Consider the following 22,101-nt stretch of genomic DNA (forward strand, 5'->3'; position numbering starts at 1 on the left):
TCTATATAGTGTTTCTTCTTTCTATTCTCATTCACTCTTTCTTCTTCCTTCTTGGACATACAATATTTCTCTACAGCTTTACGAGTGTGATTACTTTACTGCATTAATCTGCAAGCCTCATTTTTGCTAGTCACACATTCACATTATACGTCAAACTAGTGGTTATATTCAACTCTACCTAATTTTTCTGATATCCTTCTGCTGTTGTTGCTGTGACATTCTTGGAAGAGTTTCCCAGGTATTATTAACGCCCTCGCTATTAGTTAGTCTAGGCGTTCATTAATTTTTTTTTCACCATATCTGGCTTTGACTTCTGATTTAAATATTCAGTTTTAGTAATTTAAGCATTACAATCTTAGTTTCATGTCGTTTTTTTCTTCCAAATGTTTTTGACATAAATGTTACGGAAATATGAATATGGAAATATCTGAAGCGGATTTAAGTTGTTTCTAATATTTAATTCGACCCATTTTTCATAAACATCATATGCGATTCTGACCTAAAGGAGCAATATTTGTTTTTGCGTAATAATTTTTCTTCTGATGATATCGATACATCAATGAACAGATACATATTTTAAAACATATTTGATATTACTTGAAGCGATGTTGATATCAGAAACATCTGCTATTCAGTTTCTTCATGATGAATACGAAATATTTACGTAACGGCTCCAAATACCAAAATGTGGGTAAGTGCAGTGCTCTTTTGAAATATCGAACGTTAACATAATCTATAATTTATACCCTTCTTATGTAGTAAACGGAAGTTCTTTCAGCTTACGAATAAACGAACCTGAGTGCAACAGTTTCCGAAACGTTACAAACAATGATCACTTTAAAACTTAAAATGTCTTTTCTCAGAAATGCAAACGAAAACAACAAAGGAAAATACCTTTTTTTTTTATATAAGGAATAACGAATTTGAATTTAATGCCGGTGATTGTTTTATGACAATAATTGTATTCTACTAGTAATTACGAAAACTGATAGCTTTTACAAACTGTACGTGTAAAGCCAGGTAGGTATACAGTTGACACCTATTGTAATGTACAGCTATAGACTATAATAGGTACCAATTGCTTACCTACCGTTTTGCATTTGATGGGAAGGAGTTGCTTGACTTAGCAGATAAAAAGTATAGATTTAAGTAGCCATTCATTCGGATCCTAACTAGAATTTGTGCATTACACTAAAGTTGTGAATAAATAACTCCAGAACCACTTTCAAACAGAACAACTTTCACTATTTCATAACTCATTAACAACAAATATGACTGACGTGTCGTGTAAAATAACTAAGTCATGAAGTCAGTTAAGTCAAGCAACTCCTTCCCATCAAATGCAAAACGGTAGGTATGCAATTGATACCTATTATAGTCTATAGCTATAGATTACAAGATATATATATCGTCTGTTAATTGTGTTCTTTGGACAGTTTGTCTGTTTAGCGAGGTAAAAATCCGAATTTATGAAAGGAAAATATTCCTTTACTATCTTTGTATATATATCACTGGCTAACTCCCCTTCAAAATAAATAAATAAATAATACAAAGCATAAATAGAATAAAATAATAATGAAAAATATCCACAGCTCACCAACGTTGCTAAAGCAGTATAGGTTCACACAACCTTTCGTCGGAGGGAGTCATATATAAAAATGAAAACCACTGTCTGGAAAATAACCTGCACTTTGGCAAACCTGAAAGTAATACAACAATTCTGTAGGTCATAGGGCGGTACCCTTTTCCTGTGCGTTACTTGCATTACGTAGATAACCTGGGGTTGTCATGTACAAATAGTTAATATTAAAGGAACAATATACAATTACTTAATATTTATTATTACGTATTGCAGTTATATTTGTACCATATAATTATAGTCCTTTCAATGAAGAGCATGTCACAACTTCTTTTTCATCAGATTTTCCAAGTCCATTGAATATTTTGAATAGTCAGCAGCAAAAGTGGTCGAATTCTCTGTCATTCTACCTCTCCCCCCACTAACCTTTCAACAAAATCATAGTGAAAACTTTTCGTATCTACGAAAGAGAGATTTATATTATACATTTTTTAAGCTTTCGATGTTTTTTTACACTGTGTATTTTACTGATATTGCAAATTGCGCTTGCCCAATCAGCTGTTTCCGAAATAGGCAAGAAAATAGGCAATACCTCCTATATGTTAGACCAGTGTTTCTTAACCAGGGGTGCGAGAAAGCATTCCTAGGGGTGCGAGCTGGAAAATATTCCAGCATATATTGACTAATTATTTAAATCACATTTGCTTTTTCCACGAGAGCAAAAAAAGTTATGCAAACTAAATTATATTTAAGATATATAATCTTTCAACCTATACAAAATTATTGTATTTCACCAAGAAACATTAAATATAAGTTATATTTTTTATTTGTTACATTTTAAGAAATTAAAAACCATTATAAAACCACAGCAGTAAACATAATAAATTATATTCGAGGAAGGGCGTTTAATCATCGTATCTTTCATTGCTTTTTGCGAAGAAATCGGTGCTAACCATAGCGTGCTTCTTTATCACACTGACATAGATGGCTCTCCAAGGGACGTATGCTTAGCAGGGTTTTTGAAATGCGCGAGGAGATTATTCAGTTTCTTACTAACCAGAATTATAATTTAGTTCAAGACTTTGAAAGCAGAGATGCAGTAGTTCGATTGGCCTACTTAGCAGATATTTTCGCTCACCTAAATGAATTAAATATATCAAAGCAAGGGTATGGTGAGACCATAATAATATCTAGTAAAAAATGATTTTCTTTTACTGAAAAACTAACAATTTGGATATTGAGTTGAAAATGGTAATTTTGCAAACTTTCTCTTGCTTGATGAAATTATTCTGGAAAACGAAAAAAATCACAATTTTACCTGAAATTGTAATATATTTGCAACAACTGATTGATTCTTTTCATGGATATTTTTCCACGGGAGATATTGGCAAAGAGTAGAGGTGGATACTGGATCCATTTCTTTTTTATCTTAATTCTATAAACGACGGTAATTTAATAAAAAAATGATCTTATAGAAATGCGAGCCAGTGCACTTATTGAAATGAATTGAAAAATTGGATTTAGAACAGTTCTGGTATACTCAGAACATTTCCACAGCTGGCAAAGACAGCATTACACACTTCTACCATTTGTTACCACCTATCTTGACGAAATGGGATTTTCATCACTTCTGCACATAAAAACAAAAACCCGAAATCGCTTAAATGCAAGTGATGATATGCGGGTAGCCCTTTCGAAAAAGGAATCTCGCTTTCAAAATATTATTATGAAAAAGCAATAACAAATTAGTCATTAAAATTGATATGTTATTTTGATTTTATGCTGATACATATATGTATATGTATTTTTCAATAAACTGTTTTGCAATAAATTTTCTTTTCTAACAAATAAATTTTCTTTTCTAACAAATAAAAAAAACACATTTATCAAGGGGGTGCGAGAATGTAAATTGAAGTTCACTGGGGTGCGGGCCAGTCAAAAGGTTAAGAACCACTGTGTTAGACGATCATCTCAAGTTCTTAATTACAGTATAGTTAATAATTACACTCTGTATTTATACCCAGCGCGTTCTAAAAACTGTTTGAGAACGCAAGGGACGTAGTGATCAGGAGGAGAACAGAAAACCTATGTAAGTAAGCTCCTAAGCTCTTCGCAGAGACGGAAATTGAGGTCACTTTAACAATGCAACAAACGAGTGGAAAAGTCATACTAATAAGGCAACAGAAAGCCTTATATTTATTGTACGTTTAAAAGATTTGGAAGGATGTTCCAAAAGAAAGGTGAAATTGGGATGTCTTTCTGCACAGTCTTTCAGAGTCATTCATAAAGAGCTTTAAAGACAAACCGTCTAGATTTTTAAAAAATCTACAGAGGTTATTTGCTTTTTTAAACTTACTGATAAGAGTAAATAGACATGGATAGTATATCAAGAAATCATTAAAATATTGGAAACGCGATAGGTTTAGGTTGGTTGGAATTACGACATTGGGGTAAAGTCTGGAATAGCATGAATAACTCTAAGGGACTAGTTAAATTATGTCTATTAACAGCGTGTATTCTCCGGCTGATCTGCTTGTTTTTCGGATAAAAAAACACCGTTAAGGAAAAATTCTTCCACCACCGTATGAAAACGGATAAATCTTCCACCAATAAAAATATTACTTTAAAAAAAATAGGACAGTGTCATAAATTCGAATTGTCTGAATACAAGATTTATTAAAAGGAGGAAACCCTACAAGCTAACGTTGTTTTCCAACAAAATAGAAAACACTCAGTTCTTTCCCGACAACTGAAACTCCCTTTAGAGTTTTGTTAGATTGTTCCCGACAGTGCACCGTATTTCCAGGATGATAGATCGGTTCATATGAACTAATTGCTTAGTTACGTCTTGCTTGAGACATTCTTCTTAACTTTTTTTTTTATCTATGCGAGGAAATCGATTCATCAAAAGTCTGCCACTCTAGATAAATAATGAAATCCATTTTCCAAGATAAGACGTTTTCATTTTCCTTTTACTAAACAGGTGTCTCAACGAATAAATTTTTGTTTTCGGATCATAGCGTTTAAGTGTGTTGAACAGAATTATATTTTAAATCATGAAGAATTAAGTTCAAAACCCGCCAATAATTCTTTCCATGGAAACGCAGTGTTATTTTGTCTGGTAAGCCGAGCAGAGATGCAGACAGTAAATCTACCGTTCATCCAATGAAGTACTTCGGTTAATTTTGTAACTTTCTCACTCACCTTTGAGCAGATAACCACGCTGTACGAAGAAAAGGTGTGTAATTAAAAAATTTCCGGATCGTATATTTTTTCTGCAAAAAATGCCATTTACTTGTTATCGAACTTGTGGATTTGAGACGTGATCCAATGAGCTCAGAAAAAAATTGCAAAAGAGTCATCTGTTTTGTGGAAAGTATAGCTTGCTATTTATTTTATGAATGTTGTCATGACATCAACATTTTCTTTCTTCTTGCAGTGCAAACTTCGTTTCAGAAAAAGAAACAAGAGTCGTAGGATGCTAGATCTAGAAAGTAAGAAGTAAGCGGCGGTGAACATTAATCGTGTACTGCTTTGTACTAGAAATTACATAACACCGAAAGAAGAATGACAAGTATTGTCATTGTGTTTGGCTTGATGTAATGTGATTTCGAACCGATTAGTTAATTCATTGATAGGAATACGTTTGTTTTCGTTACGGTTTTCAGATATCCTTATTTTTAAGAATGGTTATGATTGTTACCCTTAATACAAAAAAATTGTGAAAAGTATAGCTTTTTTTATATAATTTAATTTGCCATTTGGTATAATGTCTTAAGATTTCATTTGGATAAAGTCAGAAAATTATTTACGCACTATTTATATAGAAAAAGGAGGAAGACATTGAAAGTTTTTTTTTAATTACAGGAATAGCTAGTGAGTGGTTTAGTATCATAGAAATTATTTCAGAGAATATTCGAAAACTCAGCCCCGGGAGGGTCGTCCTTCATCAGTTCGGAAGCGTTAAGCTAGGACAGTTGTTTCTGTAATTTGTCAAATGCAATATGATATTAGAAGCATCTAGTAACTTCTTTCAATGCATTTCCGATAACAAAAAAAGGATTTTACAACCTTCTCCCCTCTTTTAAAAAAATGATAAAAATGATGTATGAGGGCACTGATAACTTCTCCAGGAGAGATAATTTATTTCACAGTGAGCTTTATGAACGAAATCCTTTAATAAAGCGGATAACCATTCAATTATATGTTATTGTTTCCAAATGGAGAGAGAGAGAGAGAGAGAGAGAGAGAATAAAAGTTGAAAAGAGGAAGTTTTTTACGGAAAGAAAGAAAGAGACTTTTGCAGAAAATACAAATGATCTCGTTTAAAATGCACCGTGTAAATAGTTAAAAACAGATTTTAGAAAAGGAAACACAGAAGTTAGAGAAGGAATAGATTGTTTTTTTACAATGAATTAAAATATTTTTGTTAGCGTTTGTCATGAAATTTGCAGTTCTATGAAATGTAAAACAAATAAAATATTCCATAACCATATTCTCTATTCTTCTTGTTACTTTTTTTTTACCAAGAATGTAAGTCTGAGAAAAAATAATAAATAATTAATAATTAAGATATAAATAAATAAATCTCAGGACTGTTTGTTTTCCATATCACTCCACTTATCAGCGGCTACCAGTTTCTTGAAATCAGGTTCTATCATTTCCATAGATGCATACTGCAAACTACAATTATCTTGTTCCCAATCTTAGCGAGTATATTGTCTCAGGAGTGTTTTGTGATCTATTTTCTGAGTTGTTGTGGTTAAAATCCAAGTATCATCCTAGAGAAAGTCTTACTGACGTATGTTAGGGAAGTAGGTTTATAATAGTATATATTAATAGTATATATTAATATATACTATTAATAATATTAATAATATTAATATTAATAATATTTTATGTTTATTAATAAGTTATAATAGTATATATAAAGTTTCTATACTGAAGCCTTCAGGAGAAGGCTTCAGTATAGAAACTGTCTGCCTATCTGTCTTCAAAAAGTTATTAAGACTAAAAGTCAATTCCCTTTGGGAAATAAAAGGCATTAGAAGATTTATTTCATTTGATTATTATTATTATTATTTTGAATAACCAAAAAGTTACTGCTCGTTAAGTTCTTAATTCTACATGTTTAATTTTCATCATATTTGTCATCTGTTGCTTTCTTATTTTCCTTAAATGAAGATTCTCTATTTATAATTTTCATTTATTATTATTTTTCAGATAAAGCAACAGCCTTCGTCCATTGATGACGAATATTCATTCCAGGAAGCCATGCATCGTCAACCAATGAGAACTCCAATAATTCGTCTACACGGAACTCCCGCTCTTTCAACCCAGCAGAAAAAGCAGCTGAATATATTCCCAGTTACAAATGGAGACAGTCAGTTTTTGTCATTGCCTCGAACATCAAATGGAACTCCACCTCTAAGAAGGCGTCTTAGGTCTGGTTCCAAAAGACCCACTTCTCCTCTTCCATCCTCTAAACCTGACCTTTCTATCATACGGACTTCTTCGCGTTACATGTCACAAAACAAGTTTTACCCTACCAAACGCATGCCCGTCCGAACTGGAGGTCAAAGATCGCCAACACCATATCCTAATAGATTTTGGAATGAAGTCTCTGGTAATTCAGAAAATCGTAACAACACGGAATGTAGGATTTGTGGATTTAGATCTTCAGCATTAAGACATACTAATTGCGCTGAACAAAAGGCGGTCAAGTAAGTGACAAAACTTCTGCTAGAACTTCTAAATAAAAATTAGTTATAATTGTTTTTATAGTTTGATATTTCAGACTGAAGAATTATACTATATTTTGTATTCGTCTTGTTTTCTGTTCAGACTTATTTTTCGTTTTGTTATTTATATATTATAGAATGTCATTGTACATTATGATAATACAATAGAGTGCTATAAAGAACTGGCTGTTAAAATTTAATTACTTAACTGAAATATTATATGATCGTATTATAAATAATAAATTGTGTATATATATATATATATATATATATATATATATATATGAAGTAATAATTGACTATCTTTAAAATTATATACTGGAGTGAGTTCTATATTTTATTTTATGTTTATTTGTTATTTTTTTAAATTTGTATAATGTTCATGTTTCCGGCCACACCTAAGTTTAACTATTAATTTTTATTTTATTTATTTATTTTTCGGATGATACTTCTTCTTCGTTCATTCAATAACGCTAATTCAAAAATTGTGATAGGTCATTTCATATGCTTAGGGTTGGTTTCTGTAGGACTTCTTGTTCAGAAAAGGGTGTAATGGGTATTCTTTTCTTTTCTTATGGTGAATGTAAAGGGATAAAAGGCATTTAGATAACTTTTGCAAAATGCATAAGCACTTAGAGTGTACTTTCGTCTGTCTGTACGGATTAACTCCTCTTTGGTTTTACGGTATTTGTTGAAATTTGGTATTTGGGATCTTCATAAAAATTAAATTAGCCAATTCGGTTTGGGTTTACAGTGTCGTTAACAGAGGCAAAAGTGGACAAAGCATTTTGAAATGATACAAGGTAATAATTCTGCTCTGATTGAATTGGAACTCAATGAAATTTAATGATCTTTACTAAAATTAGTCGCGTAATATCAAGTTTAATTGATATCGGATCAGTTGATTGTAAACTTTCTACACTACAATTCAAAACGATTTCACATTCAATTAGTATGCTGTCATGGACGATGTCGTTATACAAGAATCCAACTGCGAGATGCATCTATTTGTTACTGCCTGGGCTTATTTGCAAATCAATTTTTATGATTAGCTATCCATTAATCCAAATAGTATATTTTCATCTTGAAATTTTGTTTTCATCTTTCTTTGAGTTACTAATACTGAACAAAACATTTGTACTATCGATATAATATATCCAAAGTTTTAATTTCATTGGTAGAAAATCCAACAATGTTATATTTCTTTAAGGATAAGATCTTAAAAAATTCGATATATTAATTTCATTTTCATCATGAGTTAGTATGCCTTCAAACATTTAATAGTTTTCTATTTTATGCTCATTCAGTAATGACGAGGTTCTTATTGGAAAGGGCCTGGATTTGAATCCCGTCTAGGACGTGAAGAACCGTTTTAAGAACTTTTCAAACGAATGTGAGTTAACCCGCTTCATACACAGGTGGTAGGGTTTTCCTCCCGGCAACCCAAGCTTTTTATTCCGCCGAAAGAGCACGTGTTATTTTAAGACATAATACACTGGCCTCACAGCCTTAATTGCTTATGTTTTTTTTTTTTTGCATTCGATATTAAAAACGAGATAAGTAAAGTGTGGATTCCAATAGAGCAATCTATCGTGCGTTCTGTTAAAAATGACTTCCATGAATTCTTCAATTCATAGAAGTCAATTTCAAGAGCCCGTGCAGCTCAGTGGATGTGGCGTTTACACACCATGGCGCTTGGCCTCCTGAAGGAAGACCTAGTTTCAAATCCAGGCGACGACTAGAGGAAACATTTCTAAGTCTCTGGCACGGGCAGGCTGGTTTTTTCTCCCGGAAACTCGGGTTTTTCGTGCCGTAAACTCAAGAAAATCGACCACAGAACCCACACTATTTCAGACATTAAATATATTGTGTTAGGGTTAGGGACCACGATATAGTGGCACTTGTTGAGCCGTCTCTCTTCACTGCATGCCGCTTAATTAGTGATAGCCTTGAGCCAGCTATATGATTGGGTACCAGTGGAGATTGAACTGCCTACTCAGTCTCCAAAAGTTAGATAGGGATAAAACCGCCTCGTCTACTCCCTATACGGGAATAAAAAGGCGTTAGCTGCTTTTTTTAAATGAATGCTTCAAGTTTCTTTTAATTTTGTACTATTTTCACTTGCTTTCTGAAGGTTAGTCATTATAATAATTGAAATACTTCCCATCAGTGTAGATGTCTTTAATATGAGTAGTTGCATTTACCAGCGACTGTGGGTCTTCTGATGCTGCTTCAGGTATATCTTCGGTATACACTGGATTGTTAATAACTATACAGTTTAATTTTTTGATCCATTCTTTTCTATCTAAAAAATCTTTCTCAATATATCTTTTTATTTCGTGCATTCTCTTCTGTTACAGATTATTATTATTATTATTATTATTATTATTATTATTATTATTATTCAATTTAAATACTCCTAGACAGTCCTTTTTTGGCAACATAGATGGATGATTAGACTGATTGATAGTGGTACTGCAATCAAGAAACATGCACTTCAAGCAGTCAAAGGAATGCCTGAACATGCTCCAAGAAATTTTATAGCATGGGAAGTCTTTGGAATCTCCGTGAGAAAATTTCGACCCTAAATTTCGACTAATTCAACATAACGCCAATAAGGCTGTTTGAGCATGTCTTAATTAGGATTTTGGAAGATAAGTGAATAGGGAGACAAGTTACACAACACTTTTAATGCTAAAAGTGTTGTATAACCTGTTTTGATAAAAGGGAATGACCTGAGAATATCCAGCGAAACCTCTATCGAAATATTTACCAAAGGGTACCTACCATCTAAACAAAATTATTTGCAATTGAGTGATTAATTATGGATAATTTAAACTAATATTTTGAATAATTCTCTGTTTTCGAGACCACATTGTTCTTATTTATATTACAATTAATTGCTTATTTATTAAAAATAAGCAATTAAAACCCGACGAGTTTCGTGTCGGGTTTAACTGTCTATTTTAAATAAACTGCTTATTTATATTGTAATGTGGTCTCAAAATACAGAAAACCTCCCACAGAACTGCTTAATAACAGAAACCTACGTGTAAATTGTTCTTCTTCCTATCATGGATTTTAGACCAAGTGGTCTGTTCCGGTCTCATGCCATCTCTTTCTTGGTCTGCTTATTCTTCTTTTTCCATTTATTTTATATCCGTATAGTATTTTTGGCGGTCTACTATTGTCCATTCCATTTAGACGCTGTAACCATTTTTGTTTATATTTACTTATATAGTATTTTATTGGTTTTATATTCAGGTATTGTAAAATTTCTTCATTTGTTTTATATCCCCACTTCGTATGTCCAGCTGTTTTTCTGAAAATTTTCATCTCTTCTGTTTGAATCCATTTTTCGTTCTTCTGTTCTATGGTTTATGTTTCACTTCCAAATGATAAAGTTGGTTTAGACAGCACGTTATATAATCTGAGTGTTTTTGTATCAGAAATGGCTTAAATGTATTATTTATTATGCCGTTTACTTTAACAAAATTTGATATTTTTAAGGCTCCATATTTTATCATCTTCATATGCAGAATAATTATTAATTCCACGAAAAAGCTTATAGGCTGTTAATTTGTGAATACACCGTAGTAGCACTATGATTTAGGATGTTTGAAAACTGCTCATCTCAGTTAAGTGAAAAATCCGACAGATGAAGTGGAACTTCGATATATCCTATATCAGTGGAGTTCAACCTTTTTTACTACGCGAGCTACTTTTCTATAAAAAGTTATTCGGCGATCTACTCTTTTATATAGATCACGTTCCCCAACCTAATATCTGATTACGCACAAATAAACAACTAAAAAAATACACAACTAAAAACTTTATTTGTGTATTTAAAAATTTATTTATCGCTTTCAATTATTTTAATACAACAAATATTTTAATACAACAAAAAAACAAATATATTGGAATAAAATATTAATTTCTATATTTTGGAAAACCAAAGTTAGAAAAAACAACGGATTGATTACAAACTCACAAGTTACAGGAAATGCTGGTTGATTTAAAACAAAAAAAGTTAATGTGAAATTTGGCATTGTTTGGACCTCGCAATATTTTCATAGTCAAGTTGATATGAAGAAGTGGCCAATCGCAGACAATCATCCAAATGATCATTTGTAATTTGGTTTCTTATTTGATTTTTTCAATTAAGAAACCAATAATCCATTTCAATTATCAATAATCCATTTCAAGAAATTCACGTTTTCTTGAAATGGATTATTGATAAAAGATACAATCATTTCAGTTTTATTAAAATCTTTAAATCTTTAATTTATTTCTTCCTCAACTAATTCTATTTCACGAATAAATTCTTTTAAATCATAGCGAAGCATTTCTTGATTTTGTTCAAAAAATTTTAATAAATATGGGAGATATCTAAATTCGCGGTCATTTATATTTTTCTTTAATCAAAGTAAGTATTGTTGGAAAGTTTTTATTGAACTTAACATGTCAATTAGATTTTTATCTCTACCTTGTAAGTCTAAATTTAAATTTCTTAATTTCGTTCAGAAATCTACTAAAAATGATAAGTGTACCAACCATCTTTTATCACTCAATTGTGGATAAATATCTCCTTTTTCATCAAGAAAATTTTTATATCGTTAATTAATAGAAGAAATCTTTCTAAAAATTGACTTCTGCTGAGCCAGCAAAGATTATTGTACAACAGAAGTGCCCTATCATCATCTGCCTGTAATTTAAATAACCGCCGTGCAGGGCTTTTCCTCGAACAGAATTTACAATTTTAAATGTAATATCCAAAACATCTTTTGTGTTTAATCTTTTACTACACAATACTTGTTGGTGAATAATACAGTGGTACGTTAAAAAATCTGGATATTTGTCATCGTTTTTACATAATGAAATGAAGTCTGATTTATTACCTATCGTTGCAGGAGCACCATCAGTAGTAATAGGCACAAGTTTAAAAAGCGGAAGTTTGTGTTGTTTCACAAATTCATCAAATGCCGAAAAAATGTCTTCTCCCCTAGTCCTTCCCAATAATGGTATAATTTTCAAAAGTTCTTCTTTACTTGAATAATATTAAAATACCATGCGAATAAATACCATTAACTGAGAAATATCAGTGAAATCGTTTGATTCATCAAATTGTAATGAAAACGCAACACACTGGTGAATATCTGACATTAAACTGGCCTGGTTAATGTCAGATTTATGACATTAACCAGATCTGTAGCCTAGAAGTAGTCTCTCTCTCTCTAGCGACGTCTGGAACCGAGAAGCTCCTTTCTGGAAGCGGGAAACTCCTCTCTCAAGCAACGTGGATTCGGGCAGTCTCTGACGGCGACTCTGGACCGGGCGGCCTCCTCTTTGACAGCAATTCTGGAACAGCGACCCCTTCAGCTTGCTTCAGTCCCTTTTTATTAGGCCTCTTCTGAGACCTCATATGAAATTTGGCAACCCCCAAAGAATCGGTATGAGTCTTTCATCTTAAGTTTCAAGTTTGGCACGCCTTTTGTTCTCCTCCACTTTCTTTTGATTGTAAGTTGCCGGCAATCAGAAAGTTGTCTGAACTCTTTCTGACTGACTTCGGAGATGTTTAGACTTAGAGCCTGCAAGCCTTTCTCATATATACAAGTTTCATTTATCACTCTAACATATTCTTATTAAAGCAGTATATACAGTTAGCTTCAAAAGAGTTATTTACAAAAACATCTAATACAAACTATACCGAGACAAACATAGTTTAGTTTTTTTACAATATTCACACGGGACTTAACCTAAGTAAAAAATCGATGTAATGTGCTTTGGGATATTTAATATTTAAGCTACAATCGATTTTTTACACTTTACTTATAATCGTATTCACTCTGCTCGCTGTTTGACTTCCACTGGTCCAAATTAATTCATTTACCCGGACGTATAAGAAAATTACTGATTTGACAATTTTAACGGAAAATAATAAACAATAGCAATACACTTAAAGCGAATTAAAAAGAATACAAAATAATGATAAATAAAGTATTATGTTTTCAGTTTTAATTAAATTTGTAAGTAAGGAGGAATACACAAGAGATCGACCAAAAATCGCTCCGCGATCGACGGGTTGAACACCCCTGTCCTATATTGTTAGGGTCAGACAGAGAGATATTCGAAGGCGAGAAACTGGAAGATATCACACACATACTGTAAGATGCATCGTGCCATGTAACGAGTCATGTGTTTGTAGCCGATAAAATTGGAGAATATGATGATCCTATGCAACTGAGTCCGGGTGAAATGACTGCGAGAAGGTGACTGACGGAGTTTGAAAGAGGTATTGTGAGAGAATGTAATGTTGCAGTCTTAACTGTTCGGTAATTTGTTGGCAAACTGGGCCATAACAGGTCAACCATCAGTGATACGATACTGAGATAGAAGTGCAGATAGTCAACTGCTACCGCAGTGGACGACCCACCATACTCACCGAATGTGACTGTAGAGTGATACGAAGGATATTATGTAAAAACCGCCATTCATCGGCTGATATGTTGAATGTGGATTTCCGGGCATCGACTAGAACACGAAGCTGCACAAAAGCATTTAGAACCGAGGCGCGCAACATCGGTTTCCAATCAGGACTGCAATATGCAAGCCCCACATTACCCGAATCAACATTTGGACACGGGTTCGAGGTTATATCGCAGTGTGTAGTGTTCGTGCAAGCTCCTGATAAGATAAGTATTATTTTTAGTTATCGTTGATAAAATTACTTAATATTGCGTGGTTTTGTTTGCCTTGCGTATTTTAGTGCGTTTATTTGTGTGTTTTTGGTGTGTTATAACTTATTATTTGATAAAACACGTTGCAATAATTATGGCACCTGTACGAAGGAAAATGGCGGCCTGTAATGATGGTTCGCCATCTTTATCAAAGAACGGTAGTATAAAAGAAATGAGTCAGTGTACTAGCTGTGAAATGTACGCTTTACGAAGTGCGGTCGGAGTGTGGATAGATGATAATAAAGGATTGGATGTGTGTAGAAAATGTAGGGAGAATGAGGAATTGAAGTGTATTTCGGATCGTGAGTGTGATATTTTTGTCAAACTTCAGAATGAAGAAAATAGCGAAATGACAAGAAACGGCAAGGTTGTACATGAGAATTATGAGAGTGTGAATGTAGAAAGTGTGAATGATAGTATTAATGGTTTCTCAGAGAATAAAAAAGATGAGATAGATGCATTGAGTGAGATTGCGTTGTTGAATGGTGCGATAGAACGGGCAAAACAGCAGCTAGAATGCATGAACAAATGTCGACTGAATGAACCAACCAGTAATAAAAGGTATGACAGGAAAAATAGGCGTATGAATGTGAACATGAACAAAATGAAGGATAGAGTGCTGTATGGAGACTCGTTAGTACGAGGTGTGTTAGTAGAGGATTTGACAAAATCGTACCAACCTGGTGCGACCATAAAGGATGTAACTGAGTCTATTAGAGAGCAAAAGGAAAGGGTGAAAGAAATGATTGTTGTGGCAGGTACGAATGATTTGAAAGGAGATAAAATGGAAATGATAGAAGACCTGAATGAATTGTTTGAGGTAGCAAAAGAAAAGAGTGAGAGAGTTAGAATGATTAGTCTTTTGCCACGGTATGACAGTGAAATGTTTAAAAGGAGGGCCATAATTGCGAATGACTTTATGCGTGGGTTATCTATGACGAGTGGTGTGGAATTTGTGGATGTGTGGAGTGAGTTTGATGGGCGAAAGGATCTATATAAGATGGATGGCCTGCATTTGAATGGTTATGGTGTAAGAAGACTTGAGAGAATGTTGCTGAATGTAGTGGATGTGCAAATTCAGGGAAACTAGATTTGTTAAGGGGGGGGGGGAGTAGATATACAGTCCTTAGGGAGGCAGTTGAATGTAAGAATGAATATAATATGCTAGAGCAAATAAGGACAACAAACCAGAGTGGGATTGTTAATATAAGGCATCAAGGTAGGGTTGTGGCTAATGGGGGTCTTAAATTCATGTACACTAATACTAGGAGTATTAGGAACAAGAAGGAATAGTTTTTGTCCATGGTTGGCACTTCCAGACCACAGGTTATTGGTATTAGTGAAACATGGCTGACTGTAGATGATATAGCTAGTGGGATTGAATGTGATGGGTATAGTGTGTTCAGGAATGACAGAGAGAATAAAATGGGGGGAGGAGTATTGTTGATGATAGCTGATGAGCTACAGCCAAGGAGAATAGAAGTTGAATTGCAGGATAGAGAAAAGAGCACATTTGAGGCCATTTGGTGTGAGATTGTGGCTAGCAGAACTAAATATACAATTGGGTGCTGCTATAGACCAGGTGATGGAAAAGATGGTGGTGACAGTATGTACAAGCAAACAGAAGAAATGAGTGGAAGGAGGGTGACTATTATGGGAGATTTCAACTATGGTCGCATTGATTGGAGTGAGGAGAGGACACACGGGAGGAAGGAATTGAATTTTATGCGGTTATTAAGGGATAACTATCTGCGACAGCATGTAATGGAAAATACTAGGGATCAGAGAGTGCTTGACCTAGTAATTACATCTGAGGATTTGGCTGTAACAAATATGACCACATTGCCACCAATTGGTGAGAGTGATCATAGGGTCTTGACTTGGGAGGAGGTGGCTAAAGGTGTAGAATTTTCAATTAAGACAGGGTACATGTGGAATTATCGGGCGGGAAAGTATGACAAGCTTAGGAGTTTGATTGGCTCAGTGCCATGGCATGTACAACTGCAAGGACTAGAAGTTGATAGTGCATGGGGGGTAGTTAGGAAGTGCTTGCATGAAGCAATGGCTGACTGTATACCTAGAGTCCGAATAATAAATCAAGTAGGGGTTAAATGGATGAATAACACCATTAAGCTTGAGCTGCAAAAAAAGAAACAACTATGGAGGGAATTTAAGGAGAAAGGAAACCTGCAGGCACATGAATGGTATAAAGCCCAGGCAGAAGGGTAACAAGTGTGGTAAGAAAAGTAAAAGCAGATTATGAAAGAACATTGGCCATGCAGGCTAAAGAGAATCCTAAACAGTTTTTTAGATATGTAGCAAGTAAAAGGAAAAATGTACATGGCAGAATGATTTTAAAGAATGCCGATGGTAGGGAGGTAACTGAATCAGTTGAGATAGCTGAGTTACTGAGTGAGCACTTTGTATGAATATATCATCCAGGTGGTGACATTGCAGAAACGAATAAACCAGTAGATTATACGGGAATTGTGGTGAATGAACTGGAGGTGAGTAGTCTATTGCATAACCTCAATGTCAATACATCTGTGGGATTGGATGGTATACCAGCTCGTGTAGTACGAGAAGCAGCTAAAGAATGTCAGTACCCTTGACCATTTTGTTTAATTTGAGTTTCGGGTCCGGGTTAGTCCCGAGCGGGTGGAAGGAGGGGAAAATTGTTCCACTGCATAAAGGTGGTTCCAAGACTGCTGTTGCAAATTACCGACCGATTAGCATATCAGGAATCATTGTCAAGGTCTTAGAGAAATTAGTCAAGAAAAGGATACAGGATTGGATAGATGAAAATGGGATATTGTATGGGGGACAACATGGTTTTGTGAAGGGTAGATCATGCCTCAGTAACTTGCTCACGTTTTATAACACAGTGACGGCTGAACTGGATAGGGGTAATGGGTTTACAATGATACTACTGGACCTTGCCGAGGCCTTTGACAGGATACCACATGGAACTCTAATCAGTAAACTGGAGCAGATGGGGATAGATATTGGGTTGGTAAGATGGATAGGAGGGTGGTTGAAGGAGAGATACCAGAGAGTGGTCTATTCAGGAGTGGAGTCAAAAAGACGTCTTGTGACTAGTGGAGTGCCGCAGGGCTCTGTTCTTGGACCACTGCTTTTCAATTTGTTCATCAATGATATTGGAAAGGATTTGAGAGGAAGTGTTCACTTGTTTGCTGATGATGCAAAGTTGGGTAGAGCAATTGTGAGTGCACAGGATGTCAAAATTTTACAGGATGATTTGGATAGTTTGGAGGACTGGGCTAGGAAAAATGGATGTCAGTTTAATGTGGCAAAGTGTAAGGTTATGCACTTTGGGGTGAAAAGAACAGCAGCAGTATACCGCATTGGTGGAACCGTACTCCAGGAGATTGATGAGGCCAGGGATTTGGGAGTGCTGGTGGATAGGGAGTTGAAGTTTAGGGGGCACATTGCAAAAGTGACTAAAACAGCTCACCAAATCACTTGGCTTATGAAAAATACTTTAACATGCAGAGACAAACAAGTTGTTGTTTCTCTGTATCGAACCTTGATAAGACTCCATCTGGACTTCTGTGCCCAGTTATGGGCACCAGGGTTTCTTCGTGATGGGGAGGAAGTGGAGAGGGTCCAGATACGAGTGACCAAAATGATAGCAGGACTGTGGAATGAACCTTATGAGAATAGGTTGAGGATTTGTGGGTTGCAGAAATTGGACGATAGGCGAAGGAGGGGTGATATGATTGAGACATTCAAATTACTGAAAGGTTTTTATAAGATTGATCCAGAAGATATTTTTGAAAATATGACTAGTGGTGGAAGGACTAGGGGCCATGCATGGAAGCTGGGCAAGAGCGTGGTTGACAAGATTGTTAGAGCTAGGTTTTTTACTTGGAGAGTGGTGAATGAGTGCAATAAGCTTCCCGTGAATGAGTTCAAGGCAAGATATGATAGATACTGTGTGAATGTTGAATAGTTGTTCCAGACATGATGTTAGGGCCTCCCTCGATGAGTCTGTCGACTCCTTGGAGTTTCCCGGAACAATAATAATAATAATAATAATAATAATAATAATAATAATAATAATAATAATAACATGCAGCGCCATCTTTAGTGGTGCATAAAGCATGTACAGCGGGACGCGGAAGCTTGAAAAGCTGCGTTATGGAGCAACAAATCACACTACACCCTCAAACGAGTAGATGGACGGCTGTGGGGGTGGCGGATGCCCGGTGAATGTCTCATGGCAGAGTGCGTAATGCCATCGATGAAATTCGAATGTGGTAGTGTGATGGTATGCTCCTATATTTCTTGGTTTGGTTTCGGACCTCTGTTTGTGGTGCCCCGAACATTGAACTCCGAAACATATCTGAACATTCTGGGCAATGCAATGCTTCCTATTTTGTGGTGTTTCTACCGAACTAACGGAACTAACTAGCAAGACATCGTGTTATAGGGTTGCTGCTGTTGTGGTTCGTGGACATGAACGTTACTACATTTGAATGTCCTCCACAGAGCTGTGATCTCAACCCTATTGAACATCTGGATGAACTGGGGAGTCGGGTGAGATCAATGGACATTTACTATTGCTACTGATCATCACAGAAAAGAACCGTTTTTCTCATTTAATATTTAAGGGAAAAAACTGTGTTTCCTTCTGGAATGAGTAAGTGAGTCGAGTGGCATTTCGAAGAAATTACTATATGAACGCAATGATATTATCTTCTTGTGGTTTTTCTCTGTTTGACAGAGAAAAACCACAAGAAGCATAAAATCAAGAGAGTGCACTCAAGAAGTGTAGTTGTGTAGAATACAGGAAATAAAGAAATAGTTTAGACGCGACCCACTTTCAAAGATGTGTTATCTAAGCTAGATATATTAGTCAATAATCAGGTCAATTGCAGTGATGGTAGAGCATTGCCGAGGAACGGGTTGTCATGAAAAGATGGAAGCGTGAGGTTAAAAACCAAAGTCGGCAAACTATTTATTTTTATGACATGTTTCGGGTAGCGGGGTGAGCCTCCAAAAATAAGCCAAAACACATCTGTCCATTTATTAACGTTTAGTGGAAATCTACCTAGGGAAGTATCATCTGTAATCGTAGTCAAAGATGGATTAACCTTGCAAATAGGCTTTTGAAACTGAAGGCTTCTGAAACAATCACTGTTTCCCAAAGTGTTTACAACAGAGTGAATTTAAGTAGCTGGAAAGCAGCCTTTGGAAGTAACTATACCTAAAGGAAGCGTTTCTTAATATTTACTAATCAGTTTTCATACTAATTAAATCTTTGTTTATTTAATCAAAAATTTTTTATTTTTTATATTCAGTCCACTTCACATCCCCATTAAGAGAAGCGCATCCGAAGGTGTGAAACCACTGTCGAGTCTGGGTTACTCGTATTCCCTTGGTGATCTGAGGGACAAGTTTTATACTCTAGGATTACAAGGTATTTTATACAATTATATTTCTCTCTACATGTTTACTTTTGTACTATTTTCAGTATTAGTATTTTTTTTTTCACAGGTGCGTAACTAATTTTGTTTATGTACTGGTGGTTCAAAATCTAAGAAACTGAAATATCAATATTCAGATAAAATAAAGCAAAATGCATGTGATGTGGTTACTAATTGCTTTATTTGATGAATAATAATGGATAATAATCCTAAAATCAGCAAATCCTTCTTATGTAGGCCTTATTCGTCACAATTATCTTTGGTTTCTTTTTATAATATTTAATGTGGTTACAAATTATGTGGTAATGTGGTTTAATCAAATGTGGTTAAATAGATGTATACTGTTAATGCGATGACATTTGACACATTAGACTAGTTATATGATTTTTACGTCTATTTCTTTTTCTAAAATAAATCTAGAAATTTGTTTTCTCTAAAATTATATTTTGCCGTTTATCGGCTGAAATGATTTTCTTGCTATAAGCATATCCCTTATTGAATAGGTTTACCCATTTCATCTTTTTTTAAATCGTTGAGATTTAATACTTCTCTCTCCTGTTTCTGATCCTAAGGAAGTTCGTGGATAGCCTCAACGTTTAGTATATATAGTCATGATTTTATTCCTGTGCTGTACTGATATGACCTTAAGATTTTTTATGTGTCTCCCGACCACGAAAGGTTGTAAATCTGTAGTACATCAGTATAGTTGGCACGATAAGGAGTTTTTTTTAATAATTTTTGGTTTATTTATTTATTGTACTTTTATTTATTTTTGCATAATCTAGAAACTATTCTAGAAACCAAACATGGAACTTTTCAAGCTACGTAGCCTTTAATAAGCGGAGAATGGTCTAACACACAACGATTATATTCATCCTCACCTAAAGACAATCACAAACACCACATTCAAGGCATATTCGAACCCGTAGCCTGTTGATTGGAAAGCAAATGTTAACCACTCATTTCCTTCACTAGGTGATGGCAAAGTAAAATATACTTGGTTAGCCGCCTTTATTTAGGTTCCGCTTTGCTACTATTGAGAAGTATCACTTTGTCGTACTCTTCGGAATTGTCGCTCTCTCAAACCAAAGAACACTGCGTATGCATTGCTTGCTTTAAACTTAATCAGTCACGTTTAGTTTCATTTCAATCAGTTTACATTCATAATGTAAACTGAGTTTTGGTGTTAGTCACTGATGACTAACGCCAATAGTTAAACTGGCAACCAGAATACCAGATATAATAATTCTCACCCCTTTTTCCAACACTCTGAACTTACCAGCTCTTCCTCCAAATATACATTTTACATATTTGAACTTCCCTTGGCAACTTTGACCATAATCGTATTCATGTCCCCTTTTCTAAAAATCGATCTCTTTGCAGCCAATCTCAGCCTCGTATACGTTGTGCCACTACAACGATGTCCTGTAGGAAGGCCTCCAGGAGTTATACCTCACTTTTCCATGGTCTATTTATTGTGTATTTTATCCTGATCCAAACAACTTACTCTAATCATATAGCCTAAATAACCCTCTACGGGAACGAAGGCCATAATTTTCCACTTCAATGCAAGCATGCCTCCTGCTCAACTAGTAGTGGATCCTTTCTAGCCTTCTCTGGCATCCTGATGGCACCATAGTAACATCGTCCAAATATAAGGCAGACCTCAGAACTGATGTCCTGAGACACGACCAAAGAACTGCAATATCACCACCAATTAATTGCATGGCTCCTCTGATCTTTCACGAAGAACATCCGAAACATCCTCATTAGTCTTGGTACTAAACTAATAAGCCTCCTGACCTAGATGATAATCCTTCAGTTCTCAAACTTGTGCTCCAGAATTAACACCCATACTATATATTCAACATTGCCTGTATAAGCTATCACATTCATTTTGAATTTAGCTTACAGCATGGTATACAGTCCCATCTCATTACCTGGAAGAATCCTAAGTCATCCCCCCCCCACACACACACCTTTCATAGTGTTCTGATTTCCATTCAACATCCGTTTTCCTTCCTTCGGCTGATTTTCACATCCAGTTTATAGTCAATATTACATCCGTACTATCCTCATTTTCTAAAGCCCTTGTATTTATTTTTTCCCGTCCAAACACTACTTCTCTTTTGTGTAACTCTTAATACTTTATAAATCCCGAATCCAACTGACCTTAGATATTGTGCTCATATTTGGGGAAGGAGCATCCAAAACCTTCCTAAGAATTCTTGATTGAATAAAGAGAGGATATTTCCCCCCCCCCTTTTTTTTTTTCATTACTTTCTCATGGGAGCTCTGCTTATACACTATGCTTTTTGTATAAAGGAACTTTTATGGGAATTGCGCCACCGAACTACCATTCCTAGCAGTGGTGGCTCGTACATAAGCATTTCGACACTGCAGCACCCCAAGGAAAAAATAAAAAATAAAAAAATAAAATTTTGTTTGTGTTTATAAATAATAACATTACTTATAACATTATATAAATGCAGTACAACACGTTAAAGGTTACAGCTTATGTTTTGACATTGATTGAATAATTAATAATTGGAATTGTTCGAATAACGCTTTCGATTACGAAACAAATGCACTGC

This window comes from Typopeltis vanoorti, chromosome 21 (genome assembly GCF_054136105.1).
Source record: "Typopeltis vanoorti isolate ZY-2024b chromosome 21, IOZ_Tvanoo_1.0, whole genome shotgun sequence".
Taxonomy (NCBI): domain Eukaryota; kingdom Metazoa; phylum Arthropoda; class Arachnida; order Uropygi; family Thelyphonidae; genus Typopeltis; species Typopeltis vanoorti.